This window comes from Athene noctua, chromosome 15, assembly GCF_965140245.1.
Source record: "Athene noctua chromosome 15, bAthNoc1.hap1.1, whole genome shotgun sequence".
NCBI lineage: Eukaryota > Metazoa > Chordata > Aves > Strigiformes > Strigidae > Athene > Athene noctua.
Genome location: NC_134051.1, coordinates 17,725,577 through 17,749,686, shown reverse-complemented (window position 1 = coordinate 17,749,686; position 24,110 = coordinate 17,725,577). Strand labels below are relative to the sequence as shown.

Sequence of the window (24,110 nt, the reverse complement as noted above, 5' to 3'; positions counted from 1 at the left end):
TGTATTTTGCATTAGAATAGCAATCTTTTTTTTTTTTTTTTTTTTTTTCCCCTCTTGATTCAGTCTCCTAGCCACTGTTAGTGACCCCAGACCTGAAAACCTAAAAGTCTGCAAAGATGCTGCCCAAACTGCAACGTTTTACCACCGTTTTTGCCTTTAAGGAGGAGAGTGCAGGACTGTCTGTAAGCTCGAAAGGTTTTTTCAGTACTTTTGCAGAAGCAAACCCACAATTTACAATGAGGACTTTGTAAAATATCAACAAATCTCTGAAAAGAGAGAGAAAGAAAAAGTGGTGCCTGTAGCTTTCTATAATATAAAAATGTGGAGTGAGAGAATGGGAAGAAGAAAGGCTTTCGAGTGTATAATTTGCCTGAATTTTCTATAAAATGACGCTAAGCATTCAGGAGAAAAATATTGGAGTAAGTACAAAGAATTCCCTTCAAAGACTTAATTTCTTGTGTTTTTTAAATGCCTGCTGAGATGAATAGCGTGCCAGGGATAGCAGGAGCGTAGAAGAAGACATTGAATGCTATTATGGCCTGTTGATATTAGTTTTTTCATGGCGACATCCCAAGATCAAACATGGCCTTGGAGTTCCTTGTGATTATTGCAGCTTACCGTCTTGGGAACAGTGAAGGAGTTAATGTGTAACTAGCCAGCTCTTATAAAGTGAACATTTATTTAGAAGAAAAACGCCTGGTATAAGGAGAGTAACTTTCCAAAGTGGCTGCTAGTGCCAACTAAAGTATTGAATGGTGCCATTTAGTTTTTAAGAAACTATGAAAACAACTTTGGCTCAATTCTTATTGGTACAAATTGGTGCTTCTGTACTTAATTCAACAAAGTGATAGTTTAACATACAGCAAATTGGATGGAAATCCGATTCCTCTGTCTTCATGGTGCTCTCTTATACTCACATTAATAATCATTATAATACTGTTATTAGTCAGCTCTTTTTCCCTTGCTAAAGTAAAACAAAAGTAATCTATCTTATTTGTTCTGTTCTGCAGAGCGAATGTAGAGTGAATGTCGTCCATAAAAGTGGTGTTAGGTTGGCAGTGTTTTGAAAATGAAGTTCTCCATCCAAACTAAAAGATGGCCTATAGGAAGGGACAAATCTTCCTCATATTGTTTAGCTTGTGAAGCGTGATCCATCCGAGAAGTCCTGTGGTCTGCAGTCCTAAGGTTCGTCATTTTTTTGGAGGGACTGTTGAGACTACTAATAAAACCACACATTTGCCAAACATTGTACACATAGATGCGTCCATAAAATTAACATTAGTGATACCAGATTGCATGGCATAATAGAAACTAGACTATTTCCAAGTTAAACCGACTTCCAAAGAACATTTTATATTAACAAGTTACTATTCTTTTGGTTTGGATCTGATTCATGCAGCGCCACCTCAGACCGAAGTTTTTCAGACATTCTGTTACCGCTTCCACTGTGGGTAAGTTGAGGCATAAAGACATATCCTGAAGTGGAGGGAACCTTTCAGCATTAGGTAACTGTGGTGGGCAGAATGGTTCTGGCACTCGTTATACTGGGCAAGAGTTTATACGGTCTGCAGCTCTGAGTTTGACTGTTTTTCTTCAGTAACGCTATGTTTCTTGTGATTCAATGAAAAAGAAGTAAAATTTTGCTTCCTCGGGAATCTTATTCAGATATTTAAGTACCACTGATGCAGATTTGGGTTTTTTGTTTGTTCTAAATGTGAATCTTAAAATACAATATGGATATTTTAAGGGTCATTACTGATTTCTAGCATCCTGCCCCATTTTGTCTTGTGTCTCTGCATTACGTTTGCTTACTAGATTGAAAATTAAAAAAACAAAACAAAAACACCAAAAAACAAAACCCAAGCAAAACAGCTCATCTTTTTTTTTTCTATTGGTCAAAAAGTACACTGTAAGTACTGCTGTAAAACTCAGAGTTGAATTACAAGAGTACGTATCCTGATTCCATGTTGGGTTTGAACATAAACAAATTAGAGCTGTTAATTTTGTGAGAAGTTTCATCTAGAGTAGGCTTTACCTTGAACTCCCACTTTCATATTCCCTAGGACAACAGAACAATAATTTGCTGTATAAACAATAACAGTAGGGACTAAGCCTCTCTGGATACCCCCATCTGGCAGAGGAAATCTGGTTGTTAGCATATCAAAAGACTCAGTGAATTTCTTCAGTTTATATACAGACTTGAAGTAATAGAACTTTGTAAAACTTTCTACTATTTCTATCTTTTTTACTAAAATTAGGAATCCTATAACATTTTATTGGAGACGGTGTTATTTTTGCTTTTAAAAACTGAGAGGAAAATCTCCAGCCTCCTTTTGTTTATGTACAAAATATTTAATTTCTTAAAAACAAAACTCCCACGTCTCCTATTCTCAAGTCACTGCTTTTTCTGTGAAGGTAAATGCTCACCTGAGACTGGATGTTGCTTTCTTGCTGCAGTTAAAAACAGTCTCGGGTTCCCTCATGGTATTTTTTTTTTTTGTTTCTTTGCATAACAAAATCATTTCTGACGAATTATCTGTTGTCTCGAAGCACCAACAAATAACAATGTGTTCAGCATATTAAAGCCCCTCTTAATGTTCTGAAACCCTAGCTGATTCGAGGTTTACTGTCTTGTATTATTGAAGTTCTCATAAAAGCATGGGGGTGGGGGAAGGCGTTTGTTGTTTGCTCCCCCCTGCTGCCCAAATACAGTGTTCTGGGCCTATCCACCAGTGTGATGTGTTGTTACTATCTGTTGTTAATAGTCATCACCTACACATACATTCCCCTGGTTGCATAGGCCAGATTCGGTTTCTGTCCTCAGGAATCAGCTGAATAAATTTCCTCTTCAGTGATGCTTTTGCTCAGTGTTCAGGGAAATGAAAGGAAGATGAGTCCTGGAAAAAACAGGGTTAAACTGATATTTATTTATTAAACTGTTTTGTTTGTTTGTTTGTTTTCCTTTTTCTCCTCTACTTTGGTTGATTTAAGTCTCTGTTTTCTTGGATTACTGAAGAAGGATAAAACATACCAAAAAAAAATAAATTATTGGTTACTATTATATACGAGAAGAAGCAGCAAAGTTTTCTATAAAAATTACTTGCCAAATATTTTATTTTCAGTGAAGTATCTGAGAGTGTTTGGTACAAGCACTTGTGTCTCAACAGAAAGTACATACTGCAAAACTAGAACGACAAAAAAGATTTACCGGCTGAAACAATTCCCACTGTCATGTGGTACATAAGAATTAAATATTTATACCTACTCACTGGGATAATAAAACTGTATTCAATTATGTTGTAGACACTACCAAATGATTGTTGAGGCCTCTAATAACATTGCAACTCATATATAGTATAAACAATACATGAGAAATCATTATGGGAGGATAGTCTCTGGTCCATAGAATTTGCTTATTTGTTAAAAAGAATTCTTGAGGCAGGTGTCAGAGGCCATCATAAGTCTGTGGTGGCCGTAAATGTGACTTTCAAAGGTGTTCTGTTGATGGTGATCTCCAAAGCTGTAACCGTTTGAGGTTGCATAATGAAGCAAGGTTGTCCCTCATGACTGGCCCGAGCCTTACAAACTCTTAGAAATGCAACAAGTGCCGCCTTTCTTTAGCTGGGATAATTTAATAAAAATCTGAATTATCCTCTTTCTTCCTCAATATAAGTTATTAGACCTTTCATGGTGGGAACTTCGCCACACAGGTGCATTTCTCGCATTCCCTTGCCAGTTAAATAAGAATGTTACGGGGTCCTGAGTTTGCTAGAGCCCATCTGGGACACTGTATTGTGATTATGACTTTGATTCCCTAAGGTAATTTCCACCAGCTTGTATTTAGATACGTGAGAAATCTCACTGGCTTCAGCACAACGCTTTTGTAGCACCTTTGTCAGATCCTGCTTGTAGTCCGAAACAGCAAGAAACAATGTCTTTTGTTCAAGCATCTTTCCTTGTAGGTTTCGAATTCCTCTTAGACTTGTTCACTGCAGGCACATCTTTGTCGGAAATTCTTCCCTTTATTTCTTCTGGGACTGTTCTGTTTAACTTTGTCAGCCAAGGAGCTCCAGCTGTGTCGTGACAATTTTGTAATTAGCTACTGCTAGCAGTAACTTTGCTTTCAGATGGAAGAGTATTATTAACCCTTGCTTTTTTCCCCTCACGCCATATTTTCTCTTTCTTATCTCTGAGAAGATGGTGTGCACTTCTTTTCAAGCAGTCGTAGCCATTAGTAATCAAAACAGAGCACAGCATTTGTCAGAAATCCCATTGCTTCCAAACTGATGCTGTAAATTAATCCATTCCTATGTGAGGATGATTATTTTAAAAGCCTTATCAGAGGAACTGGAATTATTTTCTCATTTCCTCTCGGTCAATGGATCTATTGATCCTTAATAACTTCACAATTATTTTGCTAATTGTCATGTTTCCATTATTAACTTTAAAAATAGGCCATCAGATTGTCAGGTTATGTGTTGCATCACTTTGACTTGAATGCATCAAACTATTTTGAAATAGCAGCAATGAATTTTGGCAAATAAAGAGAAATATGTTCCTACTTCTGTTAGTCAACGTCCTAAAGTAGTTGGAGAAAATGGGGAGCTATCAGCATTGCCTAACATCTGAGCTATGTGCCAGTACTGATAAAAAAATAATTAAAAGATAACAGTGTTTAAAAACAAACTATAAGCGTAGCCAAGGAAAAAACAAGCAGACAAGTTTTATGACAATATAAGTTAGTAGAATATTACTTTTTAACCTTAGGAGCTCAGGAGTCAATACTCAATGTGACATTAATTCTGTACGACCCTGTTGTTTCTTAGTTTTTAATTTGTATACAGTAGAACTGTAGTATGTTCTATTTTTTTAACTTTCTTTTTTTTTGTTTTTCCTAATTAGCCTGGTAAAATAATGAATTTTTTTAATAGAGAATTCTTTTTTTTTTTTTTTTTTTTTCTCCTGACAGTGTTGTAAAAAGACACAGTTGACATTTGGGAGAATTATGAAGTTACTGGCTTGAATATTCTGTACAATGAAAGTTTATCAGAAAGGTTTTTATAAAATATGTTCAGAGTGTGTGGCAAAAATGCTTAGTTGCCTGTTCTAGGCTTGTTGATGAATTGAGAGGAAGAAGTATTTATGAATTAAGGTAGTCTGGAATGGGCTGACATTTTATTTTATATTTATAGGTTTAATTTATATTTAAGTACTTCAGATTCCTTATTTATAAACAGAACTGGATTTATCCTTCATGCCACTCTCTTCCGGATTGATTTATGAATGTGAGGATGAATTGTAAGATCGCATCTGTTTAAGAAGTATTAACTTTTTGAGTGACCCATTTTTTCTTAATATGTTGTTCGATTTATGCATATAATTTCTATGATGTCCGAGTATAAAAAAAAAAAATAATAGAGGCTCTTTAATGTCAGATACTTTATTGGGCATAAATTACTGAGTTTTGCTAGCAGAGGGCTGCAGGGGTGTCTCTGTGGCAGGGGGCCGTGAAGCTGCCCTCTAGCCAGGGTTCAGCTGACTCTGAAACCAGCGGAACCTCCCCACAGATGCCAAGTTTCAGCTGGTCGGAGAGGCGCACGTAGCATCTCTGTTCAGACATACTCAAGAAGCCGTGGCAGTCCCTAGGGGAGGAGACATACACAAGTGTGCAAGAAGCCATTGTTGAGGGCATGGCCGACGTCCTCTTGGAGCGGGGGGGCTCTCTGTCAAGACGAGGTACCTCGGAAGGGCTGGGACCCACGTGGGACCCACGTCAGGGCAAGGACAACCCTGAAGAACTGTGGCCTACAGCTGACCCGCGCTGGGGCTGGGACACACCCGAAGGGGCTGCAGCACGTGAAGGACCCATGTTGAAGCAGAAGAAGATGAGTAAGCAGCAAGGACTGGCAGGAAGAAGCCATTACACTGACAGCCCCAACCTCCTGCACCACATGTCACCTCGCTGAAAGAATGGGTTGAAGTGTAACATGGTGAAAAACGGGGAGTTTGAGAGTGGGAAGGGGGAGAAAAACTGTTTGGCTGAAGTGGCGCGTGGGAAAGAGGGAAGAAAGGCATTCACTGAAGTGTTCATTTATTTGTTCATGATTTTATTTTGCTCTACCTGCATTAGTGATTAGAATTTTGTGTTAATTGACAATAAAATTCCCAAAGTCTGGAGTCTTCTGCCCCCAACACGGTCTTTTTCCACAGTGTCTGAGTAACAAACTGCCACAACATTTTTAATATTGAGTATTTTTTCCGTAGAAACGGCTCACTCCAAATCAGTGATCTGAATGAGAGGAAGGTGTTTCAGGAAGGCAGAAGAGACCATGTTAAAGAAATTTAACATGACACAAGAAAAGCATTTGTAATTTATTCTGCTTAGCATATATCTAGGAAGACTTTTCTTGTAATATTTATTTGGCATTAACAATAGAATGTTCTTCCCTCAGTTGAGACTGTTACGAGTAGGAAGCGTTTGAGCCACCTTTAAAAAGCAGCCATCTCAGTGAAGCCAGCTATTCAATAATAAACAAAAATGCTACAAAACACTTGAGAGCAGAAGTGCTGCTTATCATTCATTGTAAAGCAATCTGTTGTTAGAAAATGAGAAATGTTATAATTACTCAGAAACACATCGTATGTCAACATCTGGCAGAATCTTTGAGTGCTTTACGAATTTTGACCCTAAACCTGCTAATTTCGCTGTAGTTTATTTTACTAATTGTTACGTGGAAATTCCATAGTCCCACTTGTGCCCTGTGGAGTAGATATTTCAACAGCTGTAATATAAGACAGGGGATCTGTTCTCAGGTTGGATGAGTGAGCACTGATGTACTTTTGTACTAGTGGTGTTTTAGCCAGGACAGCTATCTTCTGCATTTTGTTTTCTTTTTTTTACCCTTATATGCTGAGATGAGGAACTTTTTTCCACTCTCTGTAATCAACATGGGTGATGAAGCTCAGGGGAAAAATACCATCCTTTTTCTCCATGTCTTTCACCAAAAGACCAGACCCAATTGCCACTATTGTAGGCAAATAAACACAGATTTGGACGTGCTACATAGAAAAAAAAGAAGCCTTGTGGCAGAATTAATTAATCCAGTTCTAGAAAAGGGGAAGAAATGAACATTTATTCCCTGCTTTTCTACCTTTTAGCTTTTTCCTTTTATTTTCTTTTTTTTCCCCACAATAAGCAAATGAATGCTTGAAATTCTTTAACAGATGTTTTCTTATTTTACTCAGGTGGGATATTTATGATGCATTAGTCTCTTTTATGTAATTTTATTTTGGCAGCTACCTTCTGAACTAATTAGCACACTAGAGAGATCTCCAAATAGGAAGTACATGGGCAACCAGTGGTTAAGTATTCGCGAGCATATTGCAGAGTCCATCGTGACTGAAATATGAGACTGCGGCATGCTTGCAATCACTGCCTGTGGCATTAATTGCATTTCTGAAACACTGAGATGTTACAGCTCTGAAGTTTATTTCTGTGCAACTTTATAAAGGAAACACCAAAGACCTCTTAAATTGTTGTGAATCATAATTCTGGATAAATTACACTGTGCTGGATAATTAACATGTATGTTATGTTGTGAGTGTGCTTTGTCAGAAATGACTGGAAGCATTTAAGTAAGTGTGTGTACATATATATATATGTGCGTGTGTGCTCTGTGACTAAGATTCTGACGTTTCCTCTAACACGGATGAAATTATTAGAATTACATTTTATGTGATGCTGGTATAGAAATAAGGGCGCAACAAAACAATTTCACATTTATACTAGTGAATGATTTCCTACGAGTGCATTTCGTATGAACTTTTTTCCTATCGAGCATGTATCTGTAGCATTACATCTGCAGTGTTTGTCTTCCAAAACGCATAAAGTTTACGGTCATACTAAAATCTAGAGTATCTGATCACTTTTTTTAGCTATCCTGGTGGACTGTTAGTGGTAGCTGAAGATACCAGAAGACTGATTTACTCTATTTTTCACCAGGAAGACGTGTCAGTATGAGAGAGAATGAGTTAGTGAAAGAGAAAGAGACTTTCAGAATTTTCTCCTACCTGACAATGGCTCACTGGGCTTGCAAAGACAATGGGCTGGGTCTTTGTAATGTTCAGTGAACTATCAAAAGCCCACTGAGGAACTGACTGTCTACCAATGTCATTCTTTAAAATGTGCCATTGCTAGGAGGACTAAGGACAGGTATGTTTCCATCCTTTTAAGGAATTAAGCTTCTGTTTTTCTTCAGGGTTTAAAGAAGTGAGCTGTATCATCTGAAGTGAGAATTTGTTCAGGAAAATATACCGAATATAAAACAAAAGCTTTTATTTTATTGTTTTTGCCAATCCATAATGGATGTCTTGGAATCTTTATTAGAAGAGTAGAAATACACAACCACCGAAAAAAAAAAAAAAATCCATTTGAACATAGGAATTTAAATCGCATCAGCATCCTGTCTATCTGGCTGTTGATCTTTTGACATGTAGCAAGTGCTGTTTATAGATGAATATACAAAGCAAAAGTAACACAGTCTCTTTACAGGAAAAGATTTTTAAATCCACCATGTAATTTCTCCTTTTCCTCACTGAAATATATGTTGATTCACTACCCTGATGCTCCACGTGAATAGGCCAAGAGACAGACTTTTTTTTTTTTTTTTTCCTCTCCTCCTAGCTTTTGACTATAAATCAGTGCCCTTTCAGACTAGGCCATTGACATATACTTAGTAAAAGATGCAAGGGAACAAGTTTGTCTTCATTAATCATGGTGAAAACAGAGAAGCTTTCTACCCCAGTCATGAGAGTTGTGTAACTAAAAGACAGCAGGAGTCTTCGCACTCTGCAGCTTCTAACACACTCCAGAGTTATTTAATATATCAGTGTCAACCTTGAACTGTTCTCTCCAGGGATAGTATCATTATCTTAATAAAATACAACTGGATGGTGTTTGTCTGAAGTGGCAAAATTTAATCTCAGTTTTGCAAGATTTTTTTTATATGCTTCTGCAGCCGGCTCTCCAATTTGCAAAGTAATTTTTTTCCTGATGTTCTGTTATTTTCATATGAAAGTTAAACCTTTGTGTTTGTTTGGTTTTGTGTTAATGGTTTTGTTTTGCTTTGAATGCAGCACAGCTTTCGGGAGGGAAATAATGCTTATGAAATCGCATTACGATTTCTGCTGTGTCTGTGTGGCTATGCCTCTGGACTGTGTGAGTGTGATGACAGGAGATTTCAGACATTTTAAATAACTTTCACAGTTCAGATTCCTGCAGATTTCAGGAAACACGTGGCCATAGTGCTAAGACTATGTCCATCAAAGAGGGTAAGTCCATCAAACGAGGGTAGGCTTGCAGTGTGATCTTACACTTCAGTAAGAATCAAATAATACATATGGGGAACGTACACATCAGCAGTTTACAGTCCCAGAAAAGCTTCATGTATGGCTTGTTCCTTCCAGGATACCCAGATCAAGCAAAACCTCTGATCCGTAGGTTACTAGATCTCCTTTGTTCCTGAACTTATTAACTACTTAAATTACTTTCTGTGGCTTCTTAGCCCCTAAATTGGTATATTGTTGGAGACAAGGCAGAGCAGTTTCAGTCCAAGCCTGTCCAGCAGAAGTATTATTTTGGACTTGCTGATCAATTTCTGCACTCTATCTTTAAATTAAGGGTGTCATTCATTTGGTCACTGTATGTAGGAAATGTACTGGGATAGCAGAGAAAACATGATAGAGGAACCCAACTGATAGAGGATCCAACAAGGAGAGATGCCCTGCTGGGCCTCACACTCGCAGGTAAGGAAGGGCTTGTTGGGCATACAAAGATGGAAGGTGTCCTCGGATGCACTGACCACGGGATGGTGGAGTTGGGGATCCTGAGAGGGGGAAGCAGGGCACAAAGCAGGATCACCACTTCAGGAAAGCAGACTTTGGCCTCTTCCGGAGAAGAAGGATCTGCTTGGAAGAGGCCCGAGGGAAAAGGCCCTGGAGGGAGGAGGGGCCCAAGAAAGCTGTCTGATACAAAAGGATCACCTCCGCCGACCCCGACATCAGCCCATCCCAGTGAGCAGGGAGCAATGCAAAAATGCCAAGAGCCCTGAGCAGACGAACAAGAAGCTCCTGACTAAACTCAAGCACCAAAAGGAAGTTTAGGGAAGGTGAAAGCAGGGACAGGTGACCGGGGAATACTAGAGAGCTGCTCTGCAGGCATGCAGAGATGTGGTTAGGAAAGCCAAAGCCCAGCTGGAGTTGAACCTGGCAAGGAACGTCGAAGGCAACAAGAATGCTCCTCTAAGTGCCTAAGTGGCACCAGGAAGACTCGGGGAAGGGTGGGCCCGCTGCTGAGTGGGGCAGGGGCCCTGCTGACACAGGACATGGAGAGGGCTGAGGGACTGAACGGCTTCTTCACTAGCGAGACCAGTCTTCGGGAGTCCAAGGCCCGGGAAGCTGCAGGGAAAGTCTGGAGCAAAGAAGACACACCCTTGGTGGACGAGGGTCGGGTTAGAGAATGCTTCAGCCAGCTGGACATCCCTAAGCCTGTGGGCCCTGGTGGAATGCGCTCACGCGTGCCGAGGGAGCCGGCTGATGTCATTGCAAGGCCACTCTCTGTAACCTCTGAGCAATCATGGCGAGCGGGAGAGGTGCCTGAGAACTGGAGGAGAGCAGATGTGGCTCCTGTCTTCAGAGAGGGCAAGAAGAAGAACCCGGGGAACTACAGGCTGGTCAGCCTCACCTCGATCCCCGGGAAGGCCATGGGGCAACTAATCCTGGGAACCATTCCCAGGCGCACGAAGGACAAGACGGTGAATGGGAGCCGTCGGCATGGATCCACCAGGAGGATTCCCAGTCACGCTTAACTAACCTCCGGTCATGCTTAACCAACCTGATGACTTTCTGTGATGAAAGGACTAGCTTGGTAGACGAGGGAAGAGCAGTAAATATTGCCTGCCTTGACTTCAGGAAGATTTTTCCATCAGATCCTCATAGAGAAGCTAACGAAGTGTGGGCTGGGTGAGCAGACAGTGAAGTGGATTAAAAAAACCTGGCTGAATGACTGTCCCCAGAGGGTGGTGATCAGTGGTGTGATGTCTAGCTGGAGGCCAGTAACTAGTGATGTATCCCAGGGGTCAGTACTGGGTCGGATCCTCTTTAGCATCTTCATTAATGATCTGGTTGTTGGGACAAAGTGTGTCTTCAGCAAGCTTGCTCATAATGAAAAACTCAGAGGAGTGGCTGGTATGCCAGAGGGTCATGCTGCTATCCCAGAGAGACCTTGAGAAGCTGGAGAAATGGTTGGAGAGGAGCCTCATGAAATTCAAGGAAGGGAAGTGCAAAGTCCCACACCTGGGGAGGAAGAGCTCCAGGCACCAGGACACGCAGGGGGCCATCCAGCTGGAAAGCAGCTTTGCAGAAAAGGCTCTGGGGTCTGACGGGCACCAAGTTGCACGTGAGGCAGCAATGTGCCCTTGCCACATGGAAGGCTGATGGTATTCTGGGCTGTATTAGGACAAGTGCCACCAGACCCAGGTAGGTGATCCTTCCCATCTCCTCAGCACCAGTGAGGCCACACCTGAAGTAGTGTGTCCAGTTCTGGGCTACCCAGTATGAGAAACATATAGTGCAACTGGAGAGAGTCCAGTGTAGGGCCAGAAAGCTGATTAAGGTTCTTGGGTATCTCTCAAGAGCTTAGCTTGGGGAAGAGTAGGTATGGGGAAATGCCATCCACGTGTGCAGAAATCGGAAGGAAGGCTGTAGAGACGGAGCCAGGCTCTCCTCAGTGGTGCCCAGTGACAGGGCCAGAGGCAACGGGCACCAACCAAAATACAGGAGGTTTCCTCTGAAAATCAGGAAGCACTTTTGCATTGTGAGGGTGGCTGAGCACTGGCACAGGTTGCCCAGGAGTTTGTGGAGTCTTTCACCTTGGAGATACTCAGAAGCCATCTGGACGTGGTCCTGGGCAACCAGCTCTAGGCGGTCCAGCTTGAGCAGTGGGGTTGGAGCAGACGACCTCCAGAGTCCCCTCCCAACCTGCAGCATTCTGTGACTCTGATAATGCATCCTCTGAAAAGTAAAGCAACTTCAAATTGTATAATGGTTTCCTAATACTACAACTTCATAAAACTAATAGAAAAAGATATAGTTGCTTTACATCGTTAAAAGAAGTGCACATTAAGTGCTTGCTGTATTTTTAAGGGTTGATGTTGATGCAGACTTTGTGGCAATAAGTGTTGCGAGCAGAACGGGTATTCCGATTCCGTTGGTATCTAGCGTATGAAATTGCCAGCTGAAGGAATGTAAGTGCTAAATCTAAAACTGGACGCATTTGCTGTTTTGACACTTAAATTATACTTTTTATCACAAGTCCATTTAACTTGGAGGTTTTTTCATTAGTGTAGGCTTCACCTGCCTTCTCCATTTCCCGAATGATGGAGATAATGGGATGGATTCTAAAGTTATTTAAGTGTTGTTATAAGTCAGAGGTGTGTCAAGTGGAGTTAATGATGTTGCATTCATGCAAGTGAAGTAAGAATCAGTAAGTTGAGTATAGGAAAAATTGAGTATGCTAGGAGAGCAAAGACTGAAAAGTAGGGTAAATCTCAGTAGTAAGAATGTAAAAGTGAAAAAATGTATCACATAGAAGAAAATATCACATGACCTAGCTCCTCTGGTTTGTCTTATTCCTAAAAATTCTCACTCTGTCCCACGTGGCTAAACTTTACTATGCACTGCATACCACACCAGACTAATATAAGATGTACTATTTCCAAAAATATATTTTAAAATATTGTTATATAAGGGAAATTGTAACAAACAGGCTTTCAGAGCTATTCAACTCGTTTCTTTGATTGTTATTTTTGACAACGTTCGTTAAAAATTCCCAGTGTTTTACCTTTTTATAACTAAGCAAGTAAACAGTGAAAATATTGAAGTTACATTGCTGATGTAAAAAAGAAAAAAAAAATCAAAATATAGTTTAAAATTGTATCGGCACATAATTTTAGTATTGGCATTAGAAGATAATCAGAATCAGGTCTGGACAAGGATCAGTGAATAATAACCTGGTTACCAAAAGACCGTTGTTGGTTATTTTGTGGTTTAGTGTCCTATCAGTCCTCCATGTTAGCAGGTTTTCTCATCTTCCTCTCCAAGGCATGATTGCTCTTCTTCATTATTTCTCCCTTCTGTTAGTTTTTTGCTCTGTTTTTTATACACCTGCTAAGTCATTTGCCACTCTCACAATTAACACTTAATTATCTGACTACTAAAAAGGATAGTAAGATGCACTCAACGATGAGCAAAATAGTATTTGAACTTGTTCTGCCAATTGCTTGCATAAAAATAACATCTGGCCGCTTCACAGCAGAGACAACTCGAAGCCGTTTATTCCTCTTTAAGCATGCTATGCCAGTTATATGTTTCAGTTACAGTAGCTCTTGTTTCATTCCTAATTTTCAAATATGCATAAGAAGCAGGAGCCGTTCTTCAATTACTCGTAACGACCTAAGAAATAAATACTGCACGAATCTATTTTCATTGTAGTTTTTTTTTAAATTTCAACTTAGCACATACTAAATGGTTAAATTTTTGTGTATTTGGAGACTGGTGGTAATTTTTTCAGTAGCATTGGAAAACGGAAGTATAGATGTTATATTATGAAACTACATAGCCATACATATACCTTACTAACACTTTAGCACTAATGGAAGGATCAGCACAAATACTGGTAGTTTGTTTCTATAGCACACCTTGAAGAAGTCCTGTAGAAAAAGGCTAAGAGTTTTTTGGGTCCAATTTTCCGAAATAGTAAAATTCATTTTTTTAATATAAGCTATTAAACCATATCATAGTGGACTGATCTCATCAGATTTTATAATTTAACCTGAGATATTTTAGTAGGAATTGTTCAAGGGAAACTCCAGACATTTATCCAGAGAATAGCCTTTCCTGCATTAACCTTTTGTGATTTTTGTGTTGGTTGGTGTGCTCTTACCTTTTATACCTCAAGGTCATATTTTATTTAAAGTATCTAATGGGACGTAATTATTAAAAGGAAATAGAAACTCTTTTTGTAGCATTGCATTGTAATTATTGAAAGATTATCCAAATTGCCTGCTTGAAGAATGTGAAGTATAAGGTAAATACATCTAATAGTTTTATATTCGCTTTCTAATGACTCTGTTTTCCCAGGTACATAAAATTTTCTATGAATAAAAGAAAAGTATAGATTTTCAAATAGAATATTTTTCACATTTGGGAATCTAGTCTGGGTGAGACAGTTTCTCTTTTACAGTCTCTTTCTAAATTAAGTCACCCGTAATTATTTATAGAAGCGTACTAAATTATGCTTGCCAGATCATGAATAAATGTTCTGGGTAGAAGTCTGTAACAAAATATAAGTGGAAGGTTACTGGTGAGAAGAAGCATTTTTGTGACGTTGAGTTAAAAGAATAATGGTTTTATATTCTAAACAGTTTTGTAAACTGTTTCACTTATTTGCAAAGCGTGGGGTTCTTTCAGAAGGTTTAAAAATCCACCTGTGAGGGAAAAATGACTGCAAGATGTCAAAATAATATAATTTTTTCCTTTTAAAAAAGTGCTATCCACTTCAACTTTTCTCATATTCAGAGGATCTTGTAGCCTGCTTGCATAACTAGTGCGTGAAAAAATATGATACTAGTGGTTGTTTTTCTTTTTAGCTGTTCATTATTTATGAAGTGCAGAGAAAAATAGTTACAAATGATTGTTTCAGGGGATTTCTGGTAGCTATACTATTTTGTTCAAAGGATTTACTCACACTGGTTTAATTCCAATATGAAAAGTTAAGGCTTCTCTTGTCCTGACCTACATTTTAAAAAAAGTTATTACATGCCTTTATATGTATATACATCTATATAGGACGAATATATTGCTTGACAAAATCCCCTACTTTTTCGATATTAGCTTATGATATGTGCCAAACGTTTATTGTCTTGGCAATATTTTCTTATTTCACCTCTATTGTTGCTTGAACGCTCACGAACTCTGTAAGGTATTTATCTAGCAAGTGGTGACTACATGAGTAGGTGTCTGTGCTTGATAGTCTGAGTGACTTCTCAGAGTTGTTTCATTCCATTTCCAAAGACTGGTTTACGTGAACAAGTGTTACACGTGAAAAGACTTGCCACTTCTGTGCCCAGAAGTGTGTATTTGAAAATATGCGTAATAATACTCTCAAATAAAATTTGGAAGCAAAATTTCATGTTCTATATTTTTCAGTCCATTCAGAAGGAAAGAATAATTCCTGTCCCTAGGGAAGAGTTAGGTGTGGGAGTCCCTGCTCCACTGTCTTGCCAAGAGCTGGAAAAGTATCATTCTAGCTCTGGGATTTCTCAGTAGAAGACACTATAGTGAGTCCCCAAATTAGTACTGTTCCATATAAAGCACAAAATTTAACTTATTCAAATGGTTTAAAATTTTATACCCTATGATGCTTTCAGTTTTAAAGTATTATTTATATAGCAAATGTCCTTTATAGCAGTCATAGTATAAATTGGAAGACAAGTTGAGAGTACAGCGAACAGAAATTCTACTACATGTTTTAATTTAAAAACAATTCCTCTATGAATTGGAATTCCAACTCACATCTGTGGCCTTAAAAGTCATTTTGTAAGTAAGCAAGAATATCTTTTTCTCTCCATCTTCTGAAGCCAGGAGAAAGAATAAATATTTGCCTTCACAAAATTATTTAGGAAAATTTAAGGGACTTTGTAGAGATAGGAAGCTGGGGATGGGGAGGTAGTCTGGAGCTTTTGTTGGGGATGTAGTAGCTTGATTATATTGAGATTTAAACCTTAGTAGCTGACAGGTCTGGCAGTTGCAGGATCCCCGAGTATGGAGCCTGAGAACTACTTGCTGACATCTAAGTGCCATGCAGCCAGGCTGAGCTGTAAAACCCGCTCAGGTCACGCATCTATCCCAGCCTATTCAGCCAAAATGCCGAAATACTTCTTTCAGGAGACAGCCTAAAATAGTAGGGAACGACGTATTTATCCAAAGGATGAAGTTAGCCTTATATTTAGCTGAAATGTAACATACCACAAAATATGAAATATGTTGAAAGGAAATGTTTAATCTGGTGGTGACAACTGTCAGAAATAAATATGTATGTAAAATTGGAAAAATCCTATCCTGACTTAAATAGACCGGTATATAAAACTAGCATGGATTCAGAAAGATTAACTCTTTCATCAAAATTGTTATATTTTTCTTTTTCTGAGGACTTGTGGCAATACCAGAAAACTGACAGTCAACCTTTTTTTTTTTCAATGACATTTCGATACGGTTTACACTACATTAGCAGCAGACCTTTGCAATATGTTTTCTGCCCTGGAGCGAGGTGAAATTTTCCTCTTCTGTACCGAAAGAGATCCTTGCTTTTTTTTATTTTATCTATTAATAAAACAGTTAGAAGAGTTAGGATAATTCCTCCAGAAGGTTAAAGCACTCTTTCCTTTTCTTCAGGGGACTTCCGCCTAATCCCATGACTCTTTTTAAAGCAACGTAAATTGTAAACCACAACCTACATTCTGTCACAAAATTTTTCTTTCTATACGTTTAAAATCAAGACCGACCCTGAAAAGCATTATCCGATTTTCCATGTTAAAATGAATACCATTCCAATACCAGGGCAGGTCCACTTTCCATCAGTGTTATCAAAGCTGTAATCTTTAAATACTGTGTTCATGTTACACAGTCATGTTTTCAGGGGGGATAAAATTGACTAAGCTATCTTTATTTTAAATGTTGCGTACTGTTTTGTATTGAGGTTTTGGCAGTAGTTTGTTATTATTGTCATACGACAGTGGAAGAACTGAACCCAGGTCTTCAGGATAACCTACTTTTTAATTTCCATGGTGTACCAATGTGACCTTTATCACGTGTAAGGAGTCTCTGATTGTATCAGAAGGATTCATTTCAAAGATGTTCTTCCCTTCCTTTTCTCAGATTACGTTTAGTGATACTGCTCCCTGTTAAATCTGCCCTGTTTCCCTCGAAAGACATTCTTTCACTGGAAGATTAAATGTTTCACAATGCCTAATTAGTACACCAGGTTTTTAAGTATATTGATCTCTTCTGGGTAGCAGAGAACTATATAACTATTAGGTGATACTATGAAGTTGCTGTTGTAGCCCACAAAATTTCACGGAATCAGTGAAGTACAATGGAATTTGTTAATAATGACTCTCACTTCTTTTTTATTTAACTTTCTGACAAAAGTCGGTCTTCATTCACTTTTACTCGTGTAAGCATGAAATAAACCCAAATAAATTAAATAAATGTCGGATGAAAAAGGGTGATTTTAGTGGGGCGAGTCAACAGGCACTATATAATGTATTAAATATCAGCCTGCCATATCGTTTTCTGTAAGATATTTGAATAGTGCACGAAGACATGAGGACTGGCCTAAGACATTAACTTGTTGCAATGCACAGAACTTTAGTTTTTAAAAGCAAGACAAAAGAAAATCACAAAGAATTATTGTGATGCTTACTTCATGGTTACCGAGGGCCCTTTATGGGGAGAAATCACTATTGGAAGGGGAGAAAATATCTGTACTCTCTGCTGCAGAGAAAGAAGTGTTACCTTGGGCTGGCGGTACTGTACAACACAGAGGAGGAGAACCCTCCCTCTCAACCTCATTCCTCGGAGGTGGTGTTACTACCAGTAGAACTGTTCAACCTGAGCCCTCTGGATCTGATAAGAGATAATTTTTATTTTGTCCATGTGGAGATACGTGGCACATAGCCATATAAGACAGGCATAGCCATTTTGTTCTGTCTTCTCACTGACCAGAGAATTACTTTCTTCACAATTTAACATAGTTCAAGACCCTTAACGTGAAATTCAAATGAAAAGCCTTCACTTCTGTTAAATGAAATAATTTATCTTCATTTTGTTCATGAAGGTAAGGTTCTATTGAGTTCTGAATGATACAGGCTCATCGATGGAGAGATTCCTATTTTGATAAGAATAAATCTCACTGAATTTCCCCAGCATATCGATTCGCTACTGTGTAGGATTTTATCTTTCTGCAGTGAGAATTACCTTGGATACAGCATCTTACTCCTCATTTATATCATCTGTTCAGCTTCTGGCTTTTGTTTAGGAAATGTTTTCCCTACTCTGCTTAATGAAGATGGGATCATTTTGAACTCTTAACCAGTTTTCAGTTTGTTCTGTGCCTGATTTATTTATTTTGACATCGCTGAGTTTCTTTGCTGGTGCGAAGAAAATAGATTCTAAATTCAATGGAAAAAAATAATTTACTGTTTGTAATCTGTCAGTTATGGCATATTCTTAGGATAATTTCCCAAAGCTCCTGTGAAATTTTGCTACTGTTACTATGTAGGACTCATCGGTATACTGTGATTGTAAATGTCCAAGGCTTGATCTTGTCTTCTGGAAATGTTAACGATGCAGGACCAACAGTAATTTGAGAAACAGTTCGTTGTTGGGACGTAACTGTAGGTTGGCAGAGAAGTCCTCTTTGCTACAAATGGTAACTATCGAACGCTAGATCTGATCTGTGATTGTAAAAATCTCACGTCACTGATGGAACAAATAGATGATGCTCACCTGGTTAATTTGCCAGTCTTGTTTCCAGGAGCTTCTGCATCTTCATTGCAGATCCAGGTAGACTTCTGCAAAGTTTCCAACCACCTGCTTTACAGGCTCATCACCGTGCTTACAGTTAATGCCGTGGGAGTATGCCCAGAAGAATTTACTTTTAAAACATTATTCCCTTGCATTTACACTGTAAAAAAAAAAAAAGATAGAAATGTTACTGCCAGATGTCAGCTTTAGGTCTGCATGCAGACTGAACTGGATGGTTAATACAAAGCTCCTCATTTCTGATCACCGGTGGCTTTACAGTTGTCAATGGCCCTGTGATACCTCCTTCTCTTGAAAAAAAAACCAAACCAAACAACAAACTACCAACCAAGCAATACCACCCCCAAAAACTCCCCAAAACTAAAACAAAAATAAAGCCCCCGACATGATATTGCTCTTTTATCGGTGTCTGTGTAGTCTTAAGAGTTCTCCGAGAGTATTCCTATGTATATTGGGTGTCCACGTCCACGTGTTGGCAGTGGGGAGCTGCCGGGGTGGCCTCTGTTGGAGGAGGTGAGGGGCTGCGTGCATTGGTCCCACAGCGGGACACACCAGCCCCCAAGGTCTGAGAAGGAAGAGGGGGGAGCTGTGTTCCAGGTGCCAGAGCAGAGATTCCCCTGCAGCCCACGGGGACGTGATGGTGGAGCAGGTATTTCCCTGCAGCCCGCAGAGGACCTCACACGAGAACAGGTAGATATTTCCTGAAAGAACTATGGCCTGCAGGGAGCCCACAGCAAAACAGATTTTGCTGACAGGAGCTGCAACCCACGGACAACCATGCCAGAGAAGATTTTTTTTTTTTTCCCCTGAAGACCTGCAGCCCACGGAAAGGGCCCCGTGCTGGAGCAGTGCTAAAGTGTGAGGAGGAAGGAGCAGCAGAGAGGACTGACCACAACCCCCCACTCCCCATCCCCTTGCACTGCTCAGGGTCAGCAGAGGAGGCAGAAATGAAGGAATGAAGTTGAGCCTGAAAAAGAAAGGAGGGGAGGTGTTGTTTTCACTTTTTTGCTTCTTTATCACTATTCAAATCTATTTTAATTGGCAAAAAATTGAATTATTTTCCCCAAGTTGAGTCTGTTCTGTCTGTGACTGCAATTCTAAGTGATTTCCCTGTCTTTATCTCGACCCGGTAGCTTTTCCATCTTAATTTCTTAATTTTTAATTAAGGAGGAGAGTGAGTGACTGACTGGGTGGGTGTTTGGCCAAGCTTAACCCATCATAGTATGTTATCAAAGCATTTAAGTTCAGGAACATGAGAAGATGCAGGAGATGAGAATCAAGCTCAATTACGTGTGCGTATTTATGTATCTCTCTCTCAAAGTATGTCCTTTTCTTTCTACAAAAAAAGGAGCTTTGCTAATTATTATTGCAGGTACTTTCCATTTGTTTCCTGCTCTCTGAAGACCTCTCCTTATAGTGATTCATGGACTGCGAAAGGAATTGGTGAATTCATTAAGGTGGGAATGTTTGCATATGCAGATGCTTTTTTTAGTCTGTTCTGATATAAATAAATAAGATGTTTAATTTATCTATAACCTCTGTGAAGAGCCTTTGTTTTGTCCCAGAAGTACCTTTTTTCCTCAGAGTGATGCAGGTAATGTCCCTGCAGGTAACAGAATATCCTTTGCCCTGGAGGCCTAACAGAGACATTAGGTTTTTTCAGGTAGTGCAGAATCAAATGGGAGGGTGGATGATCAATGTTTCAACCATGTTTTTATCATTAAAGTAGTTTACATTTAAGAAGACAATCTCTCCCTCAGCTATTAATAATTTATCACAAGGAGGCAGCGTAGTGGAGTATTGATTACATCTCTGCTAAGTTTTGTGTAGTAAATATCCCTCTGGATTTAGCTAAAAAATCTTGATAAAAACTTTTCACAGAAAGTTTGGCAGTTATTCTTCTCTCTTTCTCCTCTTCACCCCGTTATATTTTTTTTTTATAGCGTTAATACACAAAGAAACCATGAAACGGAGTGGCATGTGTCATTCTTCGTAGCTAATTCGGTTGAACAGATTGCTGCCCGTATTTTGTATGTGCAGTAAAGACTCTCTGGGTCTGAAGCTTTCGTTAACAATTTGAAAAATAAAATAAAAATGGTAGAGCAACAGTTGTCTCTTCCCAGAAGTCACAATATACAAAATAGAAGCAGTCACAGAAATCTTTATGGAGAGGCATGAGATAGGTTGCAAGATATAAATATCAAGATGTATATTAGTTTACTGGCTATTAATGGTTTTTACTTCCTAAATGCAGTATTTAATCAAAGGTCTTGCTGAAACGAGGCAGTAAACATTAGATTTGTCATGATTAAAGTTTATATAATTTAAAGTTTACATGGCATTTATGATATAAATCTATAGGCATGTAACTAGGCCTTGTCTTCTGATTTTAGCAATTCCTATTAGAATATTTTTAATTACAGTTCTGACGAATTCGTTATTATCTGACACAAATAATGGATATCTCTAAATTGATTTACATGATAGGGATTTTTTTTTTTTTTAATTATGCAGGTAGAACCTACTGTAATTAACATTTGTTAATATCTTGTTAATCTTATTTGTCCCGGGTCCCATTTTAAGTGGTTTTTTGGTTGCTTGTAGCAACAGAAAAATTCCTATATATGATTCTCTCTCTTCTTTTGATTCCTCCCAAAGAGAAGTTGTCTTTTGAAATTAATGTGCAATTATTTTAGCCAAGACAGAAGAACTGTAAAATCAGAAATACTTCGCTTTTATATTATCATTTATGTGTTGTAGGTTAGAACCCAACTGGGATAACACGCTTTAAACTCATATTTTGTAGAGCAGGTGACACAGTAAGTATGAAAAATAACTTTCCCGCAAAGAGATTTAGAAAAACAGGATTTTATTATTTTTTTAATCTGTATGTACACTATATATTCTAAGTTAGTTTAAGATGTAGTTGGCAAATCTGCTAAATTCAACCTTAAGAAAGCTCTTTAAGAAATACGGATGTGCTGGAGATCAGTGATTTAGGTTAGTAGTATATGCTCGGTTCCATACTGAACATACTAATTTGACTATATAAATATGCAGTTGGGCTCTTTGAAGTTGTATCTAAATATATACATACACATGCCTACATAATAATGAAGACTTAGCTGTTGTAAGTCTTGTTTACCATGTGCAGAATATCTTAAAAATTCTCATCTTTACTGAATTTTTATATGTTTTCAACAAAAGTGTCCATAAGTGTTCTGCTCCGTGATGTTTGTAATATTGTTCAGGTGAAACTGAATGGAAAAGTTGTGAAAGAGCCACAAGATTCCTCAAGTTCGCTTCAAAATTCACCATCTGCAGACAGTGCATCTGTATCAGTGGATTGCTTGAATGTTAACAGAAGGTGACCGTAAACGTGGCAAACGGGAAAGAGAAATTCATGTTATTTAATTGTGGAATTATAATGTTTTAAGTGTGCAAAACTTTTTATATCATTTCACCCGTCATATCCATAAGGCATATCCCATAAGCTAAACAGCTGTCACCTAGCCGTATTCTTGCTCTAAACGTGGAGCTCCACGGAAACTGTTCATTTCTTCGGAGTGTTTTTTGTTTGTTTTTAATCCCGTCTTTGTTTCTCAGTGTGTTATGGTCATTCATATGGAATGAAGAAGAAATAATTAATCTAGGTATTCTGATGACTAGACAGGACCTGGCTGAATTGATATGTCATGGAAACTTGGTTTAATTCTCTCTAATTGTACGCATTAAGATTGTGTTCCAGAGGTACAATGGCTGTGCAGGGTCTTTACTGCCTGTCTTCATTACTCATGAGAAACATCTGTGCTCCTGTGGAAAACACGGTAGAATAAAAGAATTTTCATTTCTTTCCTCTACTAACAGATCACTCCTCCTTGGTCTTGTTGTAGGGTTGTCTTAAGGGCAAGCTAAGTAACCTATTGGTTCCGATTTGGAATAAGGAAATTTGAAAATAGGCTACTGGTGAGGTAGATAACTTTTCCGTGTGCTCAACACCATAGTTTTCCTTTTCAGCTATGTCATTAGCTTATTTTTGTGGGTGTGTTCAAAATCTTTGAATATAAATTTGCTGTGCAAATGCAGAATCTGCCTCGTATTCCTTAGCTTTCGTCCATTTTGATCCTGGTGTTTATGATACTGATATATAAATGTTTAGATATAAAGAAAAATTTTCATCCTCATTTTTCAAAGTTGCTTTTTGTCACGTACACGTGAAATTCATGTCCTAATTTGATGCAGGATCTGCTGCCTCTTTAAAATACATTTTTACACCACAACAAATGTTTTTAGGAAAATATTTTCATGCGGTGCTAGCAGGAAACCTTAGTGTAATTAAAGCAACTCTTGATTTAATTGTTAATCAGAATGTTATAGTCAGCTATAAACTAGGCAAATACCTGTAATTCTTGGGAAATACAGGTACGTACTGACTGACCCCAAGACTGATTTAGCCTTAGCTTTTAGTAGTTAATACTACCATTTAAATTCTGTTTCATCCTTTCTCCTATTCACATGATCCAATGAACTTTGTATTGTTATATAACACAGTTAAAAGCAGATGAATTATTTTTTTCCAGTGGAGTGCCTACATCATGTGTATTAGCATACAGTATTTGTATTGACCAGATTAACACACATAAAGGTTGCCTTTGGCTGATTCCATAGACAAATATTGTTTGTCTTCCTCAAAGTAACCTCTTTGACAGAAGAATACCAGAGCATAAGTTCTAGTTGATGAATTTCAAATATTTTCCTCATGTACAGTTGCTTTTTTAAATTCCTAAAAGATGGCATCCTAAGTAGAATCAGATTTAGGTCACGACCAGACCTAGCGATCAAAATATACTTTGAACAAGCGTTCGTACACACTTGCTTAAAAATGAAAAATGGTTTAAAGACGTTTTTTGTACTTTTGTTGTTTGTCTCTGAATACTGTCAATTAAATTACCTTCTAATATTTTAACAATTTTGCTATGTACAACTTACTTAAGGGTAGGCTTTGTCAGCATGAATTTCTGCAGTTGCTGGAGCATAAAGGGACAACAGTAAAATTGCATCGCAGCTCCCAGCAAAGGACATCAAAGCATTTTTCAAATTTTTATGAACTAAATCAATCTAAAATATATGGCGAAATTAAGCAGTGTTGAGACTGACCCATTTTTACATTGCTAGAAAGCGCTGGAAAATAAGGAATAATATGCAGTTTCTATACAGCTTCAGCAACACCAGCTCCTCTAGTTTGTGAATTAACTTTATATTCAACATTTTGTCATGTACATTAGGTGTTATAATGCATGAAATGAATACATAGTCACATACCAGTAGCTGCAGTTCCAAGTAATGATCGACAATACCGCCTCTAGCTAGCTAACACTTTTTCCTATGAAATATTTTCTGCATGACCACATCACATGGCAGCAGGCAGCAATAGAATTTATGAACTAGCT

The 24,110-nt window shown here is 38.4% G+C and overlaps 1 protein-coding gene across 24 annotated transcripts in view; it reads left to right on the top strand.

Annotated features, from left to right (window-relative positions):
• The window catches only part of RBFOX1 (RNA binding fox-1 homolog 1), a 957,841-nt gene that overhangs the window by 478,805 nt on the left and 454,926 nt on the right, over positions 1–24,110 (top strand). Inside the window, exon 4 of one of the 24 annotated variants that reach the window (XM_074918991.1) lies at positions 20,033–20,117. The exons of the other annotated variants lie outside the window; for them this stretch is intronic. The gene's annotated coding sequence lies outside the window, so the exon portion shown is untranslated. The remainder of the gene's footprint in view (positions 1–20,032; positions 20,118–24,110) is intronic. 24 annotated transcript variants of the gene reach the window in all.